Source organism: Apus apus, chromosome 4, assembly GCF_020740795.1.
Source record: "Apus apus isolate bApuApu2 chromosome 4, bApuApu2.pri.cur, whole genome shotgun sequence".
In the NCBI taxonomy this organism is placed as follows: domain Eukaryota; kingdom Metazoa; phylum Chordata; class Aves; order Apodiformes; family Apodidae; genus Apus; species Apus apus.
This window is the reverse complement of record NC_067285.1, coordinates 73,507,652-73,532,603: the sequence shown is the minus strand read 5'-3', so window position 1 is coordinate 73,532,603 and position 24,952 is coordinate 73,507,652.

The window sequence follows — 24,952 nt, the reverse complement described above, 5'->3', positions numbered from 1 at the left end:
TTCTTGGCCACCTGGGCACACTGCTGTCTCATATTCATCCAGCTGTCAACCAGGTCCTTTTCCACTGGGCAGTTTTCCAGCCACTCTTTCCCAACGTGTAGAGTTGCCTGGGGTTTTTATGACACAGGTGCAGGACACTGCACTTGGCCTTATTGAACCTCACATAGTTTGCCTTGCCCCCTCAGTCCAGACTGCCCAGATACCTCTGTAGAACCTTCCTAACCTCAGGCAGATCAACACTCCCTTTCAACTTGGTGTCATCTGCAAATTTACTGAGAGTGCTCTTGGTCCCCTTGTCCAGATCACTGATAAAGATGAACAGAACTGGCCCCAATACTGAGCCCTGGGGAACACCACTGGTGTCCACCCACCAACTGGATTTAACTCCATTCACCAGAACTCTATGGGCCCAGCCAGCCAGTGTTTGTTGTTGTGTTTTTGTTTTTTTTTTCCCAGTGAAGTATACACCAGTCCAAGACATGAGCAGCCAGTTTCTCTAGGAGAATGTTGTGGGAAATCATATCAAAGGCTTTACTGAAGTCCAGGTGAACAACATCCACAGTCTTTCCCTCATCCATTAAGCTGGTCACCTTGTCATAGAAGGAGATCAAGTTCATCAAGCAGGACCTGCCTTTCATGCACCCATGCTGAGTGGTTTTACCTGCTGCACCATGAAAGATGATCTGCTTTATAACTGTCCCTGACACCAAGGCCAAACTGACAGGCCTCTAGTCCCTTGCATCCTCCTTCCAGGTTTCCTTGTAGATTGGTGGCACATTTCCTAATCTCCAGTTAAGTGGAACTTTCCTGGTTAGCAAGTACTGCCCGTAAATGATGAAAAGTGGCTTGATGAGCAGTTTGGCCAGCTCCTTCAGTGCCCTTGGGTGGACCTCATCCAGCCCCATAGACCTGTGTATGTCTAAGTGGTACAACGCGTGGCTAATCACCTGCTCTTGGATTATGGGGGGGGCTTAATTCTGCTCCCCATCCCTATCTTCCTTCTCAGTAGACTGGGTACCCAGCAAACAACTGGTCCTACTGCTAAAGACTAAGGCAAAGAAAGTATTAGGTACCTCAGCCTTTTCCTCATCCTTGCTTGTTTTGTTTCCCTCTGCATACAGTAAAGAATAGCAGGTCCAGCTGGGCTCCCTCACAGCTGTGTCAGGAAGTTATCCTCTCCACACTCCTAAGAACCTCTGGGGCTGTTCCTTTTTGCTACATTGTATTTTCAGCAGACACCTGATAAGTTGAAGTCCTCCAAGGGCAAATGATCATGAGACTTATCTCACATGCCTAAAGAATACTGTGTCTCTCCACGCAGGTTGGGCAGTCTATAACAGTTTCCCACCACCCTGACTTTTTGCCTTTCACCCTGATTCTTATCCATGCACACCCAACCCTGTTGTCACTATCTTTAAGTTCCAGGCATTTGTACTGGTTCCTAACATACAGGGTCACCCCATCACCTCTCCTTCTTTGCCAATCCCTTTCTGAAGAGCTTGTAGCATCTGACTGCAGCACTCCACTAGTGCGAGTCATCCCACCACATTTCTGTCATGGCAACTATATCATATATATTTTCCTCCAGTTCAATGACTTCCAACTGCCCCTGTTTGTGGTCCATGCTGCATGCATTTGTGTAGATGTGCTTCAGTTGAGCTGCTGGCCCTGCTGTCTTTTTGCAGGGAGAAGGATTAATTCCTACCTGCCTGTTCTCAGGCACTTCCATGGTTAGTAGCCCAACAATAACCCTTACATCTTTGCTGTCGCATGGTTTTCCATCTCCTACCTCCACTGAAACAGCACACTGAAAGACCTTGTTAGCCCACCATCCCTCAAACATTTACGTACTGCCCCCCAGCTTATTTCTAGTAAGCCAATTTTGTGCCCTTCCTGCTTCAAATCTATTTGTCCTTGTCTTGTGTGTTTGTGTCATTCTATATAGCTTGGATTTGCTGATGGTACCATATAGGTATCAGTGGTGGGAATCAGAGGAGTTTCTTGGTTTCACAAAGTCAAGTTACAAACGTATTTTGATTACAAGTCTGCTATCCACCCCATTGTCCTGGGTTTCAGGAGCAAGCATTATTTAAGGCATTACTGGTCATATATTTTGTCGACCAAGAGGAAGTGAATATGCTCCGAAGCCACCAAACTTCTTTAATCTGTTTGATCCAGACATTAATAGACCTACTCTAGGTAGTAAAAGTGTGGAAGGATCGGTTAACACCATTTAAGATTAGTATTGCTTAATTCTCTGGATTATTTATAAGGCAAAAATACACATTCCAATGTGACAACATACGATCATTTTAAATGCTCTGTGACAGCAAGCAGCATGAAAACCTTTACAGTTCATGATAACCTGCTTTCTTAAGCCAATTTATTTAAAAATTGTGAGACCTGACAGCTTCTGAGAGCAAAATGCATTTAAAAACCTGCTACAAGAAAACTGAACTATTTTTTCCCCCCCATAATTGTTTATACCAATTGAAGTCTCCTTGCTTTCTGTGTTCATACGAAATATTCTGCCTTTGTCTCCTGTACACAGTAATTTATTGTGATTGAAGAACTTTATTTGACATCAACTGATTGCATTAAGCAACTATAAAGTACTTGAGCACATATGTACCAATTCCAGCAGCTGAGACAGTGCACGTAAGGACTTTTTCATTTATGAATCCATTTTTTGAAAGTGATTATGTTGTTTAGACTAAACCATTATTGCTAAATCTCTTCAATGCTTTTTGGAATAAGGTTTCACCTTCTGTCTTTTGTAAACTTTATTACCTTTTAAATTTGAGCAATTAAATTAGAGATGAAAAAGTTGATTTGAATGTATTGGAGCATGCACAAATGTATGTCAAATAGTAGTTATTGAATTGTTCTAAAGTTTTGTTTATGTTTGTTTGTTTTGTTTCACAATCTCTAGATGTTTCTGTAAACTTCCTTGTCTGTGGATTCTCCAAATCTAGAGAAATTGAGAATATACTGAAATTTTTGCTGCTAACAAAATTTTTCCATGTGCCAGAAGTACAGGGGACTAGATGAAAACCAAACTCTCAAGAAAATAGATAAAATTTGACAGTATGACAATAAAGATTTGCTGACTTAAGCTACTCCTAAAGATCATGGTGTTTAAAGAAAAAAAAATTGTTTTAACATTTGTTCTTGCCTATTTCAAGACTTTAGAAAGAAGTAGAGTCATGCTAATCTCTGTAGTACAAAAAGGTAAATATTAAGGCTGAACAGATTATTACAAGCCAAAGTAACAGCAAACAACACACAGGAACCTGTTCCAATATTAGATCTAATATTAGCTCTGTTTGGTCTGTTTATTTTTGTGTGCCTCAAGCTATGGCTTTTTATCCCAGTGCAAACATAGTTCATTTTAGAAATATTTATTGAAAAATCCTTTTTGTATTATCTTCTGCTCTAGCTTGCTATAAAAGAAACAGCAATGTAGTGAGCTAGCTGCCTAGCTCAGCTAGTAAAGTTTTATAGTACAACATCAGAAGTTCTCTCAACACTTCTTTCTTTACCCCCTCTGTTCATCTTGTATGGATGCAAGATGAAACAAAGTTAATAACATCTTAAGACTTCTCGTGAAATAAGGAGGAAATTAGCAAATGAAAGACTGAAGGTTTCTTCCGCTCATTATTTTGCTTAAAAAATTTTGTCTGCTTCTCTACCCAAAATAGTGACAGCCAGGAGTTTCTCAGTAAATAAGAAAAAAAACCCCAAAACTAACTAATTGCATTTGTGTGTTTGGCATAAGTGATATAGGAAATTATTATATGTACTTTCCATGAGAGTTACTTTTACATTTATTCAGTATCTGTACATATGTCAACATACTGTGAGGACTGGTTTTCCATGTATGTTCATTCTTCAGTAACTGTTTAGGTAGGGATAAAGCACATGAGCAAATGTCCGGTTGAAAGGTGTGTGTGTGTGTTTGTTTTTTTTTAATGGAAACCTATTTATACTTGACCTTGTTTATTAGAACTATTCTTCTAAGCATTGGCATCTGCCTATAATAGAAGAGAAACATGAAAAGGTTTGTGGACACAGCAAAACACTGTAATCCTTTTTAGCTTGCCAGGGAATGTAGTCTATCACGTTCTTAAATCCTTACCCTACTATCTTACTATAATTTAATTCTGTATTATTTAGGTGATCTATTTGCCAATTCACTTACACTTCTTGGAACAACTATTTTATTGTTTTTTTCTTTCTCTTCCCATTGCTCATATACTAGGTGTTCTCAATAGTCTTTTCCTTCACTAATCTTATCACATTTGAACACCTAAGCAAAATTGGTGGATAGATCTCTTTTTGCTCTCATACCATTTAAAAAATAATCTTACTTTCTCCTAGTTCAGAATGCTTCTGATTTTTGATCCTAAAAAAGGGTTAGACTATGCAAAATGAATGCAGTAATTTTGCAGTATTTCTCTCTCATCCCTGTAAACGTCTGCACTTTCCTGTCCAAGTCCAGCCAAATTTGACAAAGTGGAGCTGTGTCAGAGAAAAGCAAATCCCCAAAGGTGGTGTGAAAATTCAATAGAGAGAAAGATACAGGTCAGCATTGCCAAGCCTGAAAAAAAACAGAGGCTTAACTCAGTTCTTGCACCTTCTAGCTTGTTGCTGAAATAATGTATATCTTGGTCAACTGATTGTTGCCAATTAACATATGCAGCTTGGTGAGGGCTTTGTGATAGATTTGTCTAGGTCTTTTTCCTTGTAAAATCTGAAAAGAATCAAAAGAGTTATAACATTCAGCCGCAAAAGCCATATTTTATTAAATGTGAACATGAAAACATATCTGTTTAAATGAGAGACTAAAGTGCCTAGCTAAAATATGAAATTAAATAAAGCAAAAAGATATTTATATGCAGGTGGTCTTTTGCTCATCATTTTAGAGCAGAACAGATTCTTGCTTCAAGACAGTTTCAACCAGTTCCATGACTTCTTCTGAAGGAAATTCTTTTAACTCATTCTTTGTAAGGGAACTTGACAAACAAACCAAGAAAAAACATCTAGTGTCTAAAATACATCATCAGCAAGAAATGCAGATGAAACAAGGAAGGAAAAGAAGACTGCAAAAGTAAAGAAGTTAGAGGGATGGCAGTATGCATTTAAGGGGAATTGGGTTTGTTATTGCCATTAGTAACAGAAGAACTTGTTTATGATAAAATATAGGGAAATCTGGATGAGGCAATAAGACCTTGAGTTAAGAAATTTTAGTAAATAGATTTAAAATTTCTGGAAGTGTGAATCAGAGGGAAGTAATTCACAGAATATACTTCTTGATATTAGATTTGTTTTTTGCAAGTGTAGATAGGAAATTGTGTGATTTACAGAAAAGGATAATTGGATATTCATCTATGAATAAAAGGATCAAATGTAAATAGAAAGGTAATTAAGAAAAAATACCATCTGTTCTGAGACTTTCTTGCCTTAAATGCTGAACCCTGAAAACCTCTTGCATGCTTATTCCTTGCAAACTGAAGCTTATCATTAGAAGAAAATGACATCTTGCCTGCATCAACCAAAGTTGTCTTAGTTTAGGCATTTAGCATGATTAGCAGTCTACATATGCCTTCCTATCACAGTGAAGTTCCAAGAGGAAAAGGTGAATGTGATATTTTTTATGTTTTCTCATAACTAGATTAATAGCAAATAGAATTAAACTTGAAGAGTATCAGAATATTCTGTGAGGAACAGATTACTCTAGGAAGTTCAAAGCAGCTGCAGTAATATACAGGAGCCAAGATTTTAGATGCAGAAATGTCATGAGTCATATCAACTTTATGCCCTGTCATTTGACATGACAGTCATGTTGCAGTTAACCACTGCAATGAGCTGCTGTGAAATTACCAGTTGACAGTTACGAACTTGTTGCAGTGACTGGTGCTCCTACCACATGTTGTGGAAACAAGAGAAAGAAGCTTTGAACGTGTATGAGCAGATGATTCCAAAACGGTCAGAGAGCTAGAGGCACTGTGTACGATATTTCCTATCAAGAAACAGAAGAATGAAGTTTTCGATGTGCTCTGTGACATAACAGGCTCAGTTCAACCAGTTTTAGGCAAAACAGGAAATGAAGTAAGAAGTTGTGTGAATTTGAGTTAGTCCAATGTTTTGAAGTATCTCCCCTCCCACGTCTCCAATCAAACAAACAAAAAACCCCCAAGCCCACAAGCTGGTTTATTAATACTTCTAGCTGAGGAATTTGAGCTGCTTGGGCACCAAAAGGTAATTGAATAGCTATGAATAGTTTGCTATTTTCCTGAAAAAGTCTGTTTCTTGTGCTACTGCTTCTCACTCACTCTGAAACTTCTTGAGATATTTAATTGATAGTCTTTGGAATTCTAATGTAATTCCCAGTCTCTATCTCTTGGTGTTTTTCAAGTAACCACTAAGAGCAGCATTTATGCTTTATTTTAAATACACGTTCAAGCTGACATTTTATATGACGTAATTGCCTATTGTATCTCAGCAGTATGGGTATCTGTACAGTGGCATTTAGAATTTCCTTGCTAGTTACAGGGATGGACAAATCCAAAAGAAAAACAGCACATCCACTTTAGAGTAGCACATCAAGTGAAAAGAATTGCTCTAAGGCTGAAATGATCCTCAGAGGATTCCAGTTCAGAATAGAAAAAGCAATAGAGCCTTGCATCCTGTCGTGTGAACAGCATTCTTATGATATATGCTGTTCTTCTTTGATACTTCCACTTTTATTTCCCCTTTCTACATACATAATTTATTGCTCTCTAGTAGGTGGAAGTGTGATGTTGCATAATCTGTTTAGATTTTCCAGGGGACTAATAAAATAGATTTCCTTCTTTTGTTTAATGGATAAGTACTAATTTATGTTTTTAACAGAATCTGGGTGACATGTAGTGAATGATGTATGATCTCCACCTAGTGCAAAAAGACCCATAAACAGTGCTCAAAAACTAGCATGCCATTCTCATTTGCAAGATTATACACCTGCTGCAGTACAGGCAGCATTTGGTGGATTTACAGCAGGATTTGCACCTAAGACTGGTACTTAACCAGGAAGTGTGTGAGCCCTGGTGTAACAAACAGTGATATCTCTAGTTCACCTGTAACAACTGTTCTGATGCTGCCTTTTTAATGCTACGCTATGTAATTTAGCTAGTTAGTTAAGTCTGTTCTTTATGAAGCTGTGTAAATTTAAGTGCTCATGTACAATTGAAACACTGGTCAAAAGCTTCAAAAGTGGTGTGATTCAACACAGCCTGTTAAATTATCTTGGTTCCTGAATCTGAACAGCCTTTATTGTGAAAAATCTTTTTAGCAACTCAGGAGTACTTTTCTCCTGACAAAGCTCAGTGTTTTCAGCCAACTGGTAGGCATGGCTTACCATAGAGTAATATGTTGCATCAAATACTGAAATACTATGTGTATAAACAATACTAGCAAAGCTTTGAAATGGCTTCAATTGCTTTATGTGATGAAGTGGATATTGAGAAGAAAACATGAGCTCTGCAGTACACTACAGTCAAGTTCACAAATAGCCATTGTCTGTCTAATACAAAAATCCGTCTTTATAATTGTTTAAGTTACTCTTCCAATCTACTGGCTGCAGCCAAAAGCACCCTGTTGTTGATCCCATTCCTAGCTTACCAAGGGTTTGTACAAGTGTTTTGGATTAAGACTTTCCTACACTTTCACACTTTGTCACATTTATGCAAAACTTCCAGCTGCATTTGATCTACAATTAAACACCTTCTCCACAATAAGAAACGTGCACTGTGTCTGCTTGTGTCTTCACAACTTCTCATAGTGTCCTTGTAAATGCTGTGCAGACTGTGCTATGTGATTCCCAAACTGACAGGCTACTGCAGAAGGACAAGAATTTTTTTGCACTAGTTGACAAATTCTTCTGAGTAAACTTATGTATTCAGTAGAGAACTGAACTTAGCTTTCAAGACACTATATATACAGGAAGCTCACAAACTCAAGCAGTTCAGTAGAACTTGAAAATATGTCTGGATGAGTGCGTTTTCCATTAACACCTGAGTGCGAGTCAATAAATTAGCTGAGTGGAAGTTTTCCCAGTATTTGGTCAGTCTCCATAAATCTGTTTGGATTTTTAAAGCACCAGATTGGATTGTTCTTGGGGGACAGAGGCCACATGGAACAGGATGCTGATCAATACATTTAAAAAAAAAACAAAACCCCCCCAAAAATAAAATAGAGGAAAACATATCGTATCTTTTCTTTCCCTGAGAGACTGCTAGCAGTTATTAGTTTATTAACTCTATGAATGTTTTGCTGATTCCTGGAAAGGTATGTTAGCTATGAGTAGAAATGATTATACAGAGCTATGAATCACATTTAGAATAACTGGGGAAAAAAAAATTAACACTTTCTGATGTTTGTGCTGGATAATGCCCTTTATAAAGTGATGTAGCTTTTGGTCACCCTGAAGTGACCAGGCAGTTGGACTAATTGATGACTGTAGGTCCCTTCCGACTGATACGATTCTATTCCGTTCCATTCCATGATCTTCCAAAACAGATTTCTTTCTAATATCAGGTATTAAACCAGTACTGTTGAAGACCTATCTTTTTCGTTTGTGAAAGAGTCACATTGTGTTTGTGCTTATTTATTTCTGTTTGTTGCTGTGTAAAGTTCACATATTGCTTATTTTTTGCTAACCACTTAATTTACCAGAAAACTTTATTAAACTGGACAAATGCTCCATACTCAGTGTGAAATCTGAAAAGTTTATGTGGCCTGATTTCTTATGCCACTGTCATCCTGTGAACACAAAAATGGATGTAGCGAGTCCTCGTCATTTTCCTGCACAAATATATTAAGAAATGAAATTGTTTCTGGAAGGAGGAGTTGACATTTCCTCTTCTAACTTTGGACTTCTTAAAGGATTGCTACCTATAAGCTAGGGGAAAAAAAATAAATCTGAAAAAGAGAAGGTTCTTACAGTATACACTCATTAAGATAATACAGACTAAGTTTGTGATCTAGTTAGCAGTTCTGAATGGTTCAGGAGTTGAGAATATCTGTTAGTAGTCACGTTATTAGTTTAAGTTTGTTATGGTAAGCAAGATCCTTCTTGCAACTGGAAAAAATATAATTGATCGTGTTCATACAAATAAACACTCGTGTTCAGAGTCAAAATAGGGCAAAAGTAATTCTACCTCTAAAAATAAAAGATTGAGTTGTTAGTGTTTCATGCCATCACACACAACTACGAGACAGCCGCTGTTTATTCAGCTCTGCTATTGGTCCTGTTGGCCACTGTGAAAAAACTTACATAGAGTCTCAGTCTCCAGTACTGCCTCTGCTTATTCGTTGTGTTCTACAGTTTCCCTAGTATAGTGGTGACAATTATTTTTGTGTTAGAAAGCAGAGAAGGACCTTTCCAGAGACTTTGGTAAGCTGGTATAATGTTTTCGTGTTGCAGAAGTTGTGCTTGGATTATATCATTAGGCATTAACTGCCCTCAAATTTGTTCTGATTCAAGGAGAGCATACAGATAAATCTGTTATTGAATCTTGTGTGCTGAAATGTATTAGAGTGGTTTGTTTGCCAGTTTGATTTTCCCTCTGAAACTTTAAATGCTGCAATGCACAGAAAGAAGGGAATTAGCTATGAAGAATTAAGCACAGAAGTAAGTTAAAAATTTTGTATAATATGATTAAAGTGTTCCCTGAGTCTGCATGATTTAGTAATTGGTTCTGTTGTTGTTTGTAGGGTTTTTAACCTTTTCTAATGGAAGAGATATTTTATGTATCTTCCCTTTTAAATTTGTAGGTTTGGTACCTGCATTTCAGATGGGAAGGTCTGTGGGTAAGAAATAAACAACATAATCGATCTGCATTTCCTTGGAATGTCTGAGAAAAACAGACACCCAGGTAGGGCCTAATTGTAGAAGACTCAACATGAAGTTTGAATTTTGATGTTGCAAGCTTGTAAATCCTACATCTGTGTAAGCAAGTTTTGCCATTGCAAAGCTACTATGTCTGATATACTATGTTGATTCTTGACTGTGTGTTTTTAAATACTGGGATTTTTGACAGATGTATTTTGCAAACACAAAATAGCTTCCAGAATGAAAAAATGTGGCTTTACATAATGCTATAGAATGAAATATATGGGAGTCTATGAAGAGACATGCAGCTGCAGCTTCTGTCAGCAGAAGTTGCTGACAATAAATAAGAATGTGAATGATTGATTTGTTTTCCAAGAGGGACTATTGTGGGTAGGTAGGGTGCTTTGCAAAATCATAAACCCGGCATCTGTAATAGTTCAGATGTGGGTCTCAGTAACAGGCAATGAGCTGTGGAACCACTGATCTTAACTGCCAAGTGCTTAGCAGGTAACATAGGAACAGAGAGAGCACTTTAATCTTTGGGTACAGAAAAAAACTACATATATTTATGTACTAAAGAGTCACAGAACACTGGTAATTCCTTAATCAAATTGCACAATCCACAATTCAGTTTCAAAAGTACATTATTGCTTCTGTTGGAGAGAAAACTATGTTGGTGTAGTTCTGAGGTTTCTGTTTAATGGAAAGCCTTATAGAAGGCAAAGGTTATTTGTCACTACACCCTGTCATGGTTTAATCCCAGCTGACAACTAAATCCCACACAGCCCCTCACTCATTTTCCCTTGATGGGATGGGTGAGAGAATTAGAACAGTAAAAGTGAGAAAACTTACAGGTTGTGATACAGACAGTCCAGTAGGTTAAAAAAAAGGTACACATGCAAGCAAAACAAAACAAGGAATTAATTCACTCCTTCCCATCAGCAGGCACATGTCCAGCCATCTCCAGGGAAGCTGGGCTCAATTAGGCATAAGAGTTACTTGGGAAGACAAATACCATCACTCAGAACATCACCCCCTTCCATCTTCTTCACTCAGCTTTATGTGCTGAGCATGATGTCATATGGTGTGCAATGTCCTTTTGGTCAGCTGGAGTCAGCTGTTCCAGCTGTGTACCCCCCCATCTTCTTGTGCTCCCCCAGTGTATTTGCTGGTGAAGTGGTGTGAGAAGCAGAAAAGGCCTTGGCTCTGTATAAGCACTGCTCAGCAACAATGGAAACATCACTGTGTTATCAACATTGCTTTCAGCACAAATCTAAAACACTGCCCCATACTAGCTACTAAGAAGAAAATTAACTTTATCCCAACCAAAACCAACACAAGCCCACAAAAAAAATGTTGGGAATTTAAACTCAGATATAACCTTTTGAGCTTGTAATGTGAAGTGAAAAGCATTCTTAATTACTTTAGCCTGCAGAGAGGTTTGATAAGGTGCTGGAAAGTAGACATTTGATTGCATTTAGTAAGTGAGTCACCAGGTTTAAAGACATTCACTAAACTTTGAAGTGTGTTTGAGATAATCTCTAACATTTACTTTTCACACTTCCTAGTTTATCTTGACACAAACCAACCAGGTGCTTTACAAGTAAATGTACCATCACAGCTCTTACCCAATAATAGTGTGTTCAGAACAGTCACCATCAAAGTGGACAAAAAAAAATCAGAGCAAAAAGATAAAAACTTATTTTCTTAAGCTCAGATGGAGTTCAATGGATGTTTTATCTTCTGGCAGAGTAAATACATAGTTGGATTCAGCCTTTCAGCTCAAGAGAATTTCCAAGAAAATACTTTTATTCATATGTGATTCAAAGTGCATTTATCTTTTAGCCAGGCACACTGCTTAGTCTACCTTTGTGGGAATTAGGAACATCAAAAAGCCGAAACAGCATTTAAAACAACTCTTGCAAAGTCAAAGTTTGTCTGGGTTAAAAGTCGGTCCATTGTCATCAAGATTCCCTGTAGCTGAGGATAGCAATGGTTGCATTCTGAAGGATATCTGAATAATTTTTTTTTTCCTCAAAATATGAGAGTTTTTTCCATACTGAGAATGCTGCTAAGATTGTAAATAAAAAATACAGTAACAAAACACTCAATGCAGGGAATTGTGTACAGAGAAAACAGACTGAAAATATCATATTTTAAGTTAGGTTGACTGAATGGGGAATAACAAAATAACTTTAAGAAGTGGAGAACAAAGGATAAACCAGCAATTCTTAAATAAGTTTTAGTAGTATTTACTTCCTTAATTTGAGACTCTAATTCTGTGCTACACTGTGAAGACTCTGCTTTGAGACACCTCAGTAACACTAGCAACTGGGCTGCTGGTAACCCTAACTAATCAGTTTGGTAAGTCCAAGGGCAGGGGCAGCCTCATAACTTTTCAAGCCCTTTGAGTTGTTACCTGTGGGTTTGTTTTGTTGTTGTTTTTGTCCAAAGCAATAAGACAATTGCCAATAATAGTATAATTCTCACACAGTAAGGCATACACCAATAAACCGAAGACTAGTTTTCCAGGTCTGATCAAGAAAGATGAAAAAAATGCACATGTACACAGATCAGAATGATTCGTTTTTCTTTTTCCTTTTTAGAAATCTATCTACTTTATAAAAGCAGGACTGAACTTCCTTATAGGGTTGGGTCATCAGATGCAGAAAGTTATTATTACATGTGTGACCTGTAGGTGCTGAGTCACCTACAAAACTTTACAACTTGTTTAATAAAAGAGAAAATTATTCAAAATTGTTTATATCATTTTCAGAAAAATCATACCCAAGCAAATTCTAGATTACTAGTTAATGCAGTTTTTCTTCATGTCTTTGTGCTCTGATTATTTTGAGTTAAAATTAAATTAATGCTCCATGTTTACATGGCTTCTTATTTAACTTGTCTTTCTCAGACCTTTGGAGTCCAATGCAGAAAAATGATCAAGAGCAATTTTACACAGTATTGCTTTAAGGATAGAATAGTTATAGCCATTAAATTGCTCCTCTAGGGTCTCTTTCTCTTTTGTTAGGAAGTAATTATTTGTTTCAAAAGTCAAATGTTGCTTGTGGCAGGAACCATAACATGTATTTTTCATTTAGTTAGAATGGAGGTACCTTAACTACAAGCCTGAAACCACATTCATTTTTGTGTTTTTATGTCCGGCCTGATAGATTTTTGTTTATATCCTCAGGAATAGAAATGTCCCTGGTTGAACTGAAATGTCTGATTAGCTCCAGTTCCTAGTAATGAATCTGATTACCTTCTACTGATTTACTGCTCAAGCTTAAGACTTAGTCTACAGAGATGAGTAAAAAATTCCATACTCAGCCTCCTTTACTTCTTCAAACTGCAATGTACTGGCTTCCTTATTTTTGATACAAGTTCTGTTGCTTTCATTCTAGTTATTTAAATGTGATCTTACATAAACCCCCTTTTTATACCCCTTTTAATCCTTGGCTTCAAGGCAGAACAGTTTTCATGCACAATTTAAGTTTCTAATTGGGATTATTTTCACATCTTCCTCATTGGTATTACTTCAATTTATGCATGTCTATGGCTGTTACATCTCATCTTACTTCAGACACTTTTTTTGAGCCTTCTCCTAGGTGCCTATTTTGTTTTTTCTTTCCATCTGTGTAGTTTACTCCTCTGGGTCTTAACTACTTCCATCTTATTCATGGTGTCCAACTGGTTTAATTGCTACCCAATTTTTACTTTTATGTTTTGACATATTTCATGAATTTTCAGATACATCCTTTTCGCTGTTGCTCAGCAGGTTTCTGACTTTTTCTTCAGAAAAGAAAAAAAAAGGAGGTGCTTTTTGGTTGTTATTTTCATCTTTTCTATTGAAACTACTTTTTCTTTATGTAGATTGTACATGCAGTAGTGATAATGTGCTGAACAATCATTCTCCTTTTGTTCTTCTTGACAGTTTTATTTACTGACTCACCAGGATGATATATATAAGATGGGATTAGGTTCAATATATGTATATATTATTAGTGTATCGTGTACTGATAGTGAAACTGTAATTTGTCTTTCTTTTTTATGTCATACATGAGTTACCATAAATTCCTTTTACTTTCCAGGATTTTTACTTTTCTGTCTTAAAGCTGACTCCTCATTACACTGCTCCCTATTTACTGCCATCTTACATCTCTGCTCTTGTTTCTGTTATTTAGTAGTATTTTGTCAAATCACAGCCTTAAATCAAATTTTGAAGAAAACTATATTTCTGAAAGTGTAGCCTCTATGTTTCCTGATACGCAGCTCTAAATCTAATGTTTTAATATTTCTACCTTCAGTAACTTCTGTAGTCCTTGCTTGAGTTATATGAAAAAACATCCAGTGCAGACATTATTAATTTAACTTCATGCCTGTGGTGTTAGCCAGACTGCAAAATCACCATGACGCCTTTGAAGTTGGTACTTTTTGCAAGTCTAAGATAAAATGTTGGTCCACTGTCTTAAATTTTTATCATTAACAAAATTTCTCAACCAGTGTTTGGATGTTAGTTTAGCTGAAAATTTGTGATCCGTGATTTTACTGTCTCCACGTGTTTTTTTTCCTAATGAAGAACTAAGGTTGTTTTTTTTCAAAAAGGATTTATAGTTTTGGAAGTAGCACAGAATGTGTTAATGTAATCAGTTCTCATTAGAAATATACTTGGACTCCATTAGAGTGTTGAATCACTCTCTTCACGTGGGAAAGAATAATTTTCTTAATTAGTATGCTGTGTTGGATGGCAATGTTTGAACAAGGAACAAGCCCTATTCTTAAAATAATTAGCTGTGATCTTAAGTACTGAAGATTAGGTAGGATCCCAACATTCATAGTCTGCTTCAAAAGATTTGTGGGTGAAGGAGAAGTCTGGCTAGACCAGCTCTGTCTCCAAAATATGCTCAGTCCTAATCAGTTAGAATGGGATTTATTTTCTAAAAATCAAGAAAGTGATATGAATATAGTTATTTACGAAGTTGGGATGGCTCTATAAACTTACCAAAAAAAAAAAATAAAAAATTTTCATAAGTAAAAGGACTGTACAAAGTTGTTGCCAATAATTAAATAGAATACATAACTTGTGACCCAGCCTGGGTTAAATTAGAAGAGATATTTCCTTTCTAGATTTTCCACTCAGCTATAAAGACATAGATATAATAGAATTTTTTCCTATATTTTTTTAAAAACTATGATCTGGAGTGGAAGCTCAGCTGCCATTCAGCTGAAACAACAAAACTAAAATCGCAGCTCCTATTTTAGCTTCTCTACAAAGTGATGTGCAGCCAGGCTTGCAAAGGAAGGAAGGAGTTCAGAGATCCTCATTGTTGATGTTTTGTTTGTCTTGCTTTAAATTTGTCTCTCTTATATAATATGGGATCTCCCTCACCTCTTAAGTTTCTGTATTGAAACTCAAATGTAATGTGCCAAAGAAAATTAATGGCCAGTCTTTATTCAAACATGAACTAGGAGGTATTCTAAGGATGTTAGATACCTCACATTAACATGCTCAAAATTCACAGAATTACAGAATGTTTGAAGTTTGAAAGTGACCTCTTGAGATCATCTAGTCCACCCTACACCTTTCATTTCACAAGCAGAGTTAGCTAGAAAAGGTTGTCTAGGATGTGTCCAGTCAGGCTTTGAATATCTCCAAAAGCGGAGAATGCACAACTTCTCTGGGCAAACCTGTTTTGGTCTTTGAGCACCCTCATAGTAAAAATGTTTTTCTCACATTTAGATGGAATTACATGTTTAATTTGTGCCCATTGACCGGTTCCAACCTTGATGAAGTCACGTGAAGCTCAGACACAAATTCATTGCAAGGGAAGAAATGCAAACATAGATATATACATCTGGTATTTCCTCTAGGCTCATAGGTTGTGTGGAAATTCTTTTACTTTCTTTCAGTTCCTTTTTAGCCATTAAATATGGAAACTGGGAGAAATGTTAATTAGGATTAATCAAACCTAGTAATTTGTATTAGAAATGTATTCACACAACAAAATAAATCAGTGCTGAAAATAGTTATTTTCAGTATATTAATAATATGTACTGATGGTCTTAAACATCATCCCTTAGCTGTCTCTTTCATGCTCCCTAAGGGAGATGAATTCCAGAGATATGTAAAACTTACAGCTGCAGGACAACAGTAAAACTTCTTCAACATTAAAGGCATTTGCTGAGTCCTTTTGACAAATAAAGTAGAAACCAAGTGGGTTCAGGGTCTTAAAGCATGATTCACAACCTTAGCACTAAAAGAAAAACAAAATTATTAACAAAATGACAGGATAAGATATTTATTTATTGTTGTACTTTGGTTCAAGTTCAACTGGAAGTCTCAACTAAGGCAATGCACAACTTTTTGTAGGCTCCTCTTCTCCCTTAATCTCCAATGTGCCAGCCTTAAAATATTGAGAATTACTTTGGGTAGATGTCAAGCCACAGAGCACAGATGGACAAACCTGACTAAGAGACTTGGCAGTTAGCAAGTGTTGATTTATTCTGAATTCAACAATATTGCCACAGACCTATTGCTATGTTATATTTTGGGTTCATTCCTATAAAAATCTCTTATCTCTTTTTGTCAAAGCAAGGTTTTTCCAAGATCTTTGACTGAATGTGGTCTCAGCTGATTTGTGACAGAGTAAGTATGAGTCAATGCTGAGCTTTTCTAAACACACAGACCTACCCTGGAGAGTATGTGGGACTAGCAGAACAGCTTGAAGAAAATTCTTGGAGGCAGCAGAGGATTCCATTATCTGGAGCCATGAATGCTCTGTGTTTCTTTCCATCTATGCAATGGCTTATTGGGGGCACCACACTAGTTCAGTAGTCTTGTGCTGCACAACGTTAGGTAGTCAGAGCAATAAGGACCATCTTGCCTCTGAGGTCTTGTATTTCCATGTAATGTATATCAACTGCCTTCTTTATCACCCCTGGAAAAAAAGTAAGTAATGTACACTTTCCTTGGCTTGTCACTCTGAAGGGTAATGAAGCTTTCCCATCTTTCTGTCCCTCAGTATAAGCAGCATCATTGTTTTATGTTACGGTAAATGTGAGATCTGAAATCTCATATGACACCTGGTAATGGGTGGGAACCCCACTTTCTGGGTGGGATTCCAAACTGTCATCTAATGTTTACTGGTGCTTGATTCCCCATAGCAATATTAGGAATTAGACACCTAGTGCTTATGTAGATTCCTAACTGTAGTAATTCTGTTACTGGCTGTAGTACCATTTAGGAACTGTCTCTCTGTGTATACACATTTATATATGTCTTGCATATGATTCCCGAATCTGGCCCACTCACTGCTGATGACACAAATTTGGGTAGAACCTTTACATAGATATATCTCACTTAGATTTTGGCTTTCTGCAGAAAAATATTTTAACTTTTTCCTGATATATTTTTACATTATGTCAAAATGCACTGTCATAGTCACTTGCTGCTTGGCTGCAATGATAATTAATTCATAAACTGTTTTCATCACTTGGAAGAAAACCATTCTTACACAATCTGCTCTCCCTGCTTTTTTGGTCTTCTAAACAAGAAGAGTTCAGGTCAAAAGATAGACATGGATACTGAAGGTTAAAAATCTAGAAGGAAATCAGCTGAAAAAAAAAGACTTGAAATGTGTCAGAATTTTCATAGTGAGCTTGAAGTATAACTGTTTCTGTGAGAATTATTAGTATATGTGACTTGTTTTGAGAATGCATTTTTAAAGTAAGTTATAAGCAGATAAGAAAAAATTAAAACAATTTTTTTTAAAGTTAACTTTAGCCACTAAACACAGTTTTTATTAAGTAAAGACAACTTCTAAAGACAACAAAAAATAACCTCTTCACTTTGAAGTTCACAATTTATTCAAGTTTTCCACATATATAAATAAGGAGACACATAAGATTAAATAGCTATGTTTTAAAAATTGTTTGTTCCAAAATGCCATCCGAATTTGTATAATATTCATTTCCACAGAATTTATATGCCTCAGTAATCTCTTAAGCACTTGACCATTCCTGAATGTGACTAATCTGCATATGGATAGTATAAATTAACATGCTTAAAAGATCTAAGAGCAGGTTTCAAAGGAATCCTTCTGGAGCTAGGCATCCAGCCTTCAATCATTTTCACAGGCTAATTTAGAAACTCAAATGATACATTTTTCATTTAAATTATAGTAGAAGAGGAAACCTTCTTCCATGACAAATAGCTCCTGTATATAACAGGATTTCTCAGATACTCTTTCTTTCTGCACAAGCCCATGAGATAGCATGACCTTAAATTCCTAATCAATAAATCAAAACTGCTTTTAGCTATCATATGCATTGTGACATTTAGAAAGGGTGGCAAGATGAATGTTAGGAATGATTTCTCAGTATCATTTCTATACTTACCAAAATGTCTTCTCCTAGAAAGGAAGACTGATTGCCTTTAGTTCTGTTTCAGACTTTAGTTCTCTGGTCACCCTTATTTAGGTGGCAAGAAAGGCAAAATGATGTCTGTATTGAAGTCCAAATTACCCTCATTTATGTCAATGGAAGCTTCAACTCTTTTGAGGTTTCTTTGTGTTTTAAGCCATTGAAGCACAATTCAAACACTTAAATCTATGGAATTAAAAGTCATGTGCCTTTGAGGTAGATGACATTCTATTTGTAGCTCTGAATGCAGCCCAAAAGCTTGACCTTTCTTAGCAAGACACTACATTTCCCAGACTTGTCTGTCTCTTCCCTACTGGGAGCTTTAAATAGGAATGAAGTAATTTTCTTTTTGCCTTCATAATTATTCCATGGTACAAGCTGGATTCTAGTAGCATAATGTCAATTAGTTGGAAACAAGTGAACTGCAAATTTTGACATTGCAAGAAATTTTCCTCTGTCCTCTGAGAGTTGGTAAGCACTGTAAAAAAAATCCAGCTTTGCTTGTGCTACTTTTGCCTTGCATAAGCTTAATCTAGAAAAGTTTTGTGATTTCATTTTAATGGAAAGTAAAGATAATGGTGTCAAAAAATAATGTTTAATTGTTGGTTTTATTCTAAAATTTTATGTCAGGGCACGCAATGTACTATGACACAGTTAAGTTCAGTAGTACATTCTGCAAACAGTGAGCTACTCTGCCCTGCTTTTCAGATTTGGGTCACCCCTATACTCATCATTGGTGAGGCTGCACCTCAAGTACTCTGTGCAGTTTTGGGCACCACGGCATAGGAAGGACATCGAGGTTCTGGAGAGGGTGCAGAGAAGGGCAACTAGGCTGGTTAGGGATCTGGAGGGAGCTGGGGGTGTTTGGCTGTTCAGCTGTTCAGCAGAGGAGGCTGAGGGGAGACATTGCTTTCTACAACTACCTGAAAGGAGGTTATAGTGAGGTGGATGTTGGCTTCTTCTCCCTAGTGACTAACAATAGGACAAGAGGAAATGGAGTCAAGTTGTGCCAGAGGAGGTTCAGCTCGGATATTAGGAAAAATTTCTTCACAGAAAGAGTGATAAGGCATTGGAAACAGGCTGCCCAGCGAGGTGTTGGAGGCACCATCCCTGGAGGTGTTTAAAACAAGTAGATGTGGTGCTTTGGGAGATTGTTTAGTGATTAGGGGTTGTAGGGCTGATGGTTGGACTTGATGATTTTTAAGGTCTTTTCCAACCTTTATAATTCTATGATTCTACGAAAAGACTGCTTGAGATTATCTGGTCCAACTCACCTGTCAAGAGCTGGTTGTCCAGGATTGTATCCAGTTGGGGTTTGAGCATCTTCACAGATGGAGGCTCCAGAACCTCTCTGGGCAGCCAGCATGTACTGCTACATGGGATTATTCCTCCCCTGGAGAGCTGAGAACTATTCATGTTACTAGATATAATATAGATATAATATAGATTTTACACTCAAAAATAAGTAGTCAAGTAATCATTAGGATTTTTAGTAGGATATTCCCCCCACCATACCAGATTAGAAGATTTGGGTGAGGGTTTTTTCTCCTCATCATTCAAAAGACAAAGAATAGAATCTTTGACTGCCTGGAAGTCAGTGTGTTCAAAGGGATGTTAAAAGGTTCCTTTTTATTGCCTTTTATGTGGTCTAAAGTATCACCTTGCTTCTAAAAAATATTCCTGATTATTTTAGGTCAAAATACATGTTTATTTGGTCTCCTTTCAACCAAGTCATACTAAGTAACTGTGGGGAAAAATATAATGGAAAAAAAATTTATATCAGTCCAATTATTAATGTTTTCTTTAGCTGATGTACTTTCAGTCAGCATTATTAGAAAGTGGCTGGATGTAGTTTTAGATTTAATTTGGTCTGAAAAAGTGAGATCATGTGCAATAGTTATTATAGAGAGAGGATATTTGGCATGTCCATACTGTGTAGTGGCATGCAGGGATATTTGTGTTGTCCCACAAACAGCTAGAGGGAGCGGTGTACCACTGTGCTGTCAGCCTGCTGCTCAGGAGCATCTGTCAGCTCTGCTTAGATGCACAATGCTTCATCATGCAATGCAGCAACAGCTTTGGTTTCTATCCTACATCTGAAAACACATCTTTTGAATTACATTTAATAGAAGTCAAGATTGGAGAAAAGTAGAAGCGATTTTTTATTGTTCTTATTTTTGTGCTGGTTCCTCACTTCTCTGGGGAAAGTTTTGTGAGGCCTGAGTTTTCAAATCCTTGCAAACATAGTAGTGAACATTAACAAAGCTTTTAAATATGGTTTGTTCACCAGGGAGGCAAGTTTTCTTGCAGGCTGGTACAGCAGAGCAAACGAACCATTATGTTTAAAGGAAAAATAGTGCCCACTTAAAAAAATGGTGCCCACTGGAAATTTGTTGTGTGTTTTTGTGCAGGATGGGTCAGGTGTGAGCAATAAAATCAACAAGTGACCCATTTATTCACCTTACAGCAGCCTTTCAGCCTGCAAAGTAGATCATGTTTCAGATTAACTTGGATAAATAATTGATGCTCCTGACCCCACAATATAAGGATTAAATTGGTAAAGCTGACCAGAATGGGAATGAACGGTTATTTGTTGATATTGGTGTAACAAAACAGTGGAAATCTGCAACACCATTTGAAATCTAATTTTCATGGTATGTTCACTTTCACTCTACCCACCTGAAGCAATATCCATCTCTTCTCCCTCCTGCAGCAGCCTTCATCACATATCTGTCTAAAATTTACTTTTATTATTTTATTTTTTTTTAAATGTGTCTGGTTAACAAGAAGGGTAATCACAGGAAGATAATTAAGCACGTACTTCTTTAACCAGCATTAATCTAAGAGCTCCACCAATGTAATTTTTGTCATATTATGTCTGAGATTTATAAAAGTAAAAAAAGCAGATGGAATAAAAAAAAGATAAGATGAAAATTAAGGAAAGCACTAAGAAGAAAATGAAGTGTTGTTTAATGGCTCTAGAGTGACAGAATCATATTTTTCTCTGTTTTTTAAAGTAAATGAATAATTCATTTTATATTAAACCATTCTGCAGCAATCATGGCCCTCATTTTTATTTCTTAGAAAAGTGATTAACAGCGTTTTTCCAGTTCAGCCTGGGATATCACATATAGAATAGATTCTAAATTAATAAGTACAACCATCATTGAAGCATCCAAAAGAGTTTACTTTTATGTGATTATCTGGAAAGACATATGCAAACAATTTTTCTCCAGAGGTTGTCCTGAAGAAAAATGTTTATTCTAGACCTGCAGCCTTGCAGTACTTCAGCTTTATAGCCGAACACTATATTTTAAACACTTGCAGGAATTATTACTCTTATTCCTTAATGTGGGAATCTTTCAAATGGTCATACATGCCACACAGTGCTAAAAATATCAGCTGGGCACCCATTACTTACCATCTGGCTAGGTACTTACAAGTCATGCATGTCCACTACACACAGCAGCCACAGTATGGCCTTGAACCATTGCAGACTGGCACTCCCCTTTAATTCTGCTATAGTGGAAACACTGCCAATTAAACTTGTAGACTGACATTGAAGGAAATGTTGGGGACACAAGTGACCAGTGGCTATGGCTACTGAAGTGGTAATTCAGTTTAAAAAATGCTTCCACTATGAGAACCTTTTCCTGTGATGAGAGAAAAAAATGCAACATCTCTCTAATATGTCTTTTATAATATAGACTTATTTTGGGTATATTCTGTGGAATTTAATAGTACCAAATATTTGCTTTGAGACAAATTCACAACTTTGTCTTTAATTAGCAACATGGTCTTGCTAGTTTCCTTGTCCAGGACTCAGTTATACTCTAAAGTAACTATTTTATTTGAAGAGTTTCTGCTTTCAGTGGCATCACCTGTGTCTTTTGGGAATGCCTTTATTTTAAACAGTTCCGGTTTCCTGGTTTTGAAGAGAACTGTTCTGCATTCTTAGAAGTTTCATTTTCAGACCACTAAGTTTGTTCATTAATGTTTTTAATGTCCCTTGCTGAATTGCTGTTGCACTTTTACTGCCTAACAAGCATCAAGCTCTCACAGCTTGGAATTTATCGCACTGTAATGAAAATTTGGGACTGTGACCTAAATTGTAATGATACAAATCATTCTCCTGCCACCTTGTACACACAGGCATTGATAGGTGTGCTGAAAATTTTTCATTGCTTGAGTTATATGACAAATCTTGTGAAATGGCAGTAGGCTAAACAAGCCTGTTAGGAAAATAATTTTATTCTGAATAAAACCAGGCACCAAATCCCACCCACAGGATATTTTATAGAATGCCATTCTTAAAAAGATCAGAAGCCTGGTCACTACAACTAGCTGTGCCATTAGTTGCCTCATAATAATTAACTAGTTTATCCATGATAGCCTTTAATAGCTTTAATTCAGCTAGGGTTTTTGTTATTGGTGGTTTTAGACAATAAGTTATTTATGAGTACAGCTAATTTTTATGTGAAATTTGCCATCACTGCTTCTCTCTAGGTAGTTTAATAATCCATTTGAAAGTAAAAGTGATAGAAATTATCTTCTAGCTGAGAGAAATATTTTTCTATCATCTATTTTTAGCCAAGAATGATTAAACAAGTGATGTTTTCCATGAGACCTCCACTAGGACAGGAGCGTCCAAAGTGAAATATAAAGAATGGAGTGGAGAAAAAATAATTACTAGGATTAATATAGTTGTTTTCAGTGGAAAAGATGGGTGGAACCTGAGAGACAAGCTAGAAAGTGACCTAGCTCAGAGGACAGCTACTCATGTTAGAAATAAATATTGTCCAATGTTGATATAACAAAGTACTGATACATGTAGGAAGTTCTGTCTGTGATGAGACACAGAAACACTGTGTTCAGGGATCACAATGAGATGAGGATCAGGTCAATTGAATGTGATGGACCGTTATTTCTTTGGACTGTGTTTATGCTGGCATATGCTTATTTCAATGTTTGCTATTTCAAAAGGGTTGTTATATCGAAGTGAGCAAGAACTCCAGGATGTTCAGCTTTTCATAGCAGGATATGCAGTAATCTAATATGACTTATACAAAAACATACGTGCTTTTAGGCCTTTTATGATCTTTTATGCTCACCAAAGTTAGCAGAAGAATATGTAAAAGTAGTTCTCTCTTGCAGTGAGAAACTGTCAAAATTTATTCTAGTAATTGTAGAAGAATGAACTCCAGCAGAAAATTATGGAATAGTTTGTGCAGACGGAGACAGCTGTAAGTAATGCACATGTATTATGTACACAGGAAGCCTATGTGGGGAAGGCAGAGAATTAATCTAATCTTGCTACCTTGAGTGATTACACCATCTGCATCTAAATATAGAGACAAAAAAACAGGTGTGCTTTCTAAGTTATATTCTTCAGGGGTTAATTTTTTTACTCCTATGTTTATGTATACACGTGTGCTTTTATATGTTCCTCAGAATAGGAGCAAAGTAAAACACGTCAATATTTTTTTTTAATGGGACCAAGACCAGGTGATCCATAATTCTAGTCTTCATTTCACTCAGAGAAAAGCCAAGAATGCAGTCAGTTGAGCTTGTTTCTCATATCTATATCCTCAGACATCTTGTCATCCAATGTATCAAAGGCTTCTGAGAGACACAAAGGAAACAAAATGGGTCCTGCCTTCTAGGCAATTGTAAAAAAAACATAATTAAAGTGTGAGACTACTTGCTTTGTTAGTGCATCTTAAATCCGGATCTATAGAGGGAAAAAAACCTCAAGATGTTTAGTTATAGCAAAAATTGTTCAAATACAATTTTATAGATAATTTTGTTCTTAAGAGAAGATAAAAGTGATATTATTGATGTGAAGAGAGTCACTATGGCAGCAGGAGGCTAAAAAAAAATAATCATTCAGCTCTAAATGAATGCCATCTTCTTTAAGAATGACTGTGTCAATCTAACAAATTCAAAAATTCCCCTCAGGATTCAATGTGCATGCAATTCTGCTTCTGGGTAGCTGATTTTGTAAACTAATCCCTTTTTTCCATTCTTTCCTTTCTTCTTCTTTTCTTTATGTTTGTCTGTCAAATCTTTTTCTCTATTAGAGTTCTCATCTCCACTGTTTGTCTACAGACTTCTTTGGCATGTCAGAGGAGAAATGAGCTCAAGTTCTTCAAAAACATACTGCAAGGAAGGAACTGATTTAATAATTTGTACTTGCTTGTGTACATTTGTTTTAACTCTAGAGTAAAATTTCTTCTCTAGACCAATTTCTTCCACACTCTTGTGAAGAATAATGCTTCTGTAAGGTAATATTAAGAACATGTAGCATATCCTACCACATTGATTCAAAATTATTACAAAATTTATCTTGCAATTCTGTATTAACCTGTTGAGCAGGAAATTATGTAGATATCTGTTAATAATTATATGGATTTTGTAATTTTATATGCTTTTAATATACTGTATTTTGGGCAATCAAATACACTAGAGAGTTGCAAGATACTTTCGGTGGACCTTTTCTGATTGTGGTATTGAAAGTGGCAAAACATTTAACTTATTTATTTGTTTATTTTGTCCTTCATGGGTTTCAAGCTTCAATGAATCTTGAAATGACAGATGCTTCTATGACATTAAAAATAAAAGTTTCCGTTGGGCACCAGTTTTCAAAGAAGCAAGCAA